The sequence below is a fragment of the Lutra lutra genome, chromosome 8 (assembly GCF_902655055.1).
Source record: "Lutra lutra chromosome 8, mLutLut1.2, whole genome shotgun sequence".
NCBI classification, from domain to species: domain Eukaryota; kingdom Metazoa; phylum Chordata; class Mammalia; order Carnivora; family Mustelidae; genus Lutra; species Lutra lutra.
In genome coordinates this window covers 132,108,356-132,110,409 of record NC_062285.1, presented here as the reverse complement: position 1 = coordinate 132,110,409, position 2,054 = coordinate 132,108,356, and the positions used below count along the sequence as shown (strand labels likewise).

Below are 2,054 nucleotides of genomic sequence, written 5' to 3'. Positions count from 1 at the left end.
CAATGATGAACCTGGCTCAGTCTTGTTGTTATGGTGGGTCTCAACATCAGGGATGCATCAGGATGCAACATAGGGATAATAGCACCTCTTATCTCATAGTTGGGATTATCAGGGAATGCTTAAAGAGGTGTCATATACCGGGGTTTGTAAAGGCTCTGTCCCATGTGACATGTAGAGTTAGTGGTGACTCCTTCCTCTTCCTGCACTTCCTCCTGGCTTTCCAAAGACCTTCAGAGTTAAACCAAAGACAGTTTTGTTGCATGGCTGTTTTGTACAAAGCATTTTCTTGCTGTGGGGTGTTCCATAGCAGTAGTGGCAAGCAGGCATTACTCCCCCAGCGTTACAGATGAAGAAGCTGAGGCTCAATTGTGCCACTTGCTTCAAGTCACCCTGTTACTAAGTTGCAGAGCTGATCTGTTCATTAGGTACCCTGAGTGCAAGGTCCAGTGTATCCAAGCTTTTTTAAGAGCCTTGAAAAACGTTTGAGACCAGGGAAATGATTAGCTTAAATATAGTAAAAGAACACTGTACTATCAAAATGAATATGCATTTAGTTGAGTATGTGCAGAATATTACAGTATGTCAGCTTGTCTCTTGCAACTTTCCTCTTACATAGTTATATGTAAATTACATTAATGTGGAATATGGGCACATTTCACTGGATTGTAAACTGTGAGATCTTTCAATTAGCAATAATTGCGCCTCGGATAAGCCTCATTGGCTACGATACTGCCACTGTGCAAAGCTAAAACTGTGAGCTCTTTAAGTAGGGCCTTCAAAAGCAAAGGAACTGAAATCCTGGGAAGAGGTTGGAGCAGCTGAACATGGAGCTCAGTCCTAGGGTCTGGTGCTTCCAAGTGGTTCCAGCATCTTCTGGAGTTTAGCTAAGTCACGACTCTGGGATTCCTGTGGTCTGTGGGAAGGGCATAGATGCTCCAGAGCTAACAAGTGAATCAGAGAGTTTAAAGACTCTCATCCTTCCATAAAGCTCTCTGTGACCCTTTTCCACCATTCATTTGTGTCACATGCTTGGTTATCAGGACATACACGATCTTAATTAAATCCCCTTAGATGCTTCTGCTGTGCAAGACTGCTTGTCAGTGGGCTTAATGGATTTCTGCCTCACATTTACCACAGTTTGGGGTCCTCCCCATTCCCACTGTGGGGAAATGAGGCTGTTGCCTTCATTGAAACCAAACCCAAGGAAACCAGCCTAATTTGCCCACCAGTGACGACCTCCCTGCTTTCTTGGCTAGTTTTATTGGCAGGAATATGCAACTTTTTCCCAGCCTGGGCACTGCCATCTGTCATGGTGTCTTGTGTACCACAGCAGGGGACTGAATAGCTTGCTGACTCACAACAAAAATTAGGTACATAGAGAGCCCTGAATGGATGAGGTAGAATGTTTCTACATATGCAGAGTGGCACTACTCACAGGAGCTTTTAAAGCCCACAGACACACCATGGCTGCACTGCCTGCCTTTCCTCACAGATTGTGTTCTTCCCCTGGATTGTTCTAACTGTGTCTTGGTCCCTTTCCAGAACCTTCCATTTCACTATATTAAGACACCACTGCATTCTCACAACAGAACTTATGGAATTCCTGGTGTGACATTCAGAGTCTGCATTAATGTTCAAATTTCTTGTAATGGTTAATTTTATGTCAACTTGACCTGATCGTGGGGTGCCCAGAAATGTGCCCAAACACCACCCTTGGCGTGTCTGTGGGGGTGTTTCTGCATGAGAGTAGCATCTAAATAGGTTGACCAAGTAGAGCAGATTGCCCTCCCCAAGGTGGGTGGGCCTCATCTAATCAGTTGAGGGCATGAATAGATCAAAAAAGGCTACAAGTCAGAGGGAACTCTGCCTTCCTGTCTGCTTCAGCTGGGACATTGGTCTTTTCTCACTTTTGGACTCAGACTGAAACACTGACCTTTCCCGAGTCTTGGGCTTATTGATTTTCAGATTGGAACATATACCATCAGATCTCCTCTTCTCAGGTCTTTAGACTCTGACTAGAACTACTCATTGGCTCTGCTGGGTCTCCAGATTGT

The 2,054-nt window shown here is 44.7% G+C and overlaps 1 non-coding gene across 1 annotated transcript; it reads right to left on the bottom strand.

Moving 5' to 3' along the window:
• Nucleotides 1–611: 611 nt before the first annotated feature.
• LOC125108028 (U4 spliceosomal RNA) lies at nucleotides 612–747 on the bottom strand. The gene has a single exon (XR_007129736.1). It is a non-coding gene; the product is annotated as a U4 spliceosomal RNA (small nuclear RNA).
• Between the last annotated feature and the right edge of the window lie 1,307 nt (nucleotides 748–2,054).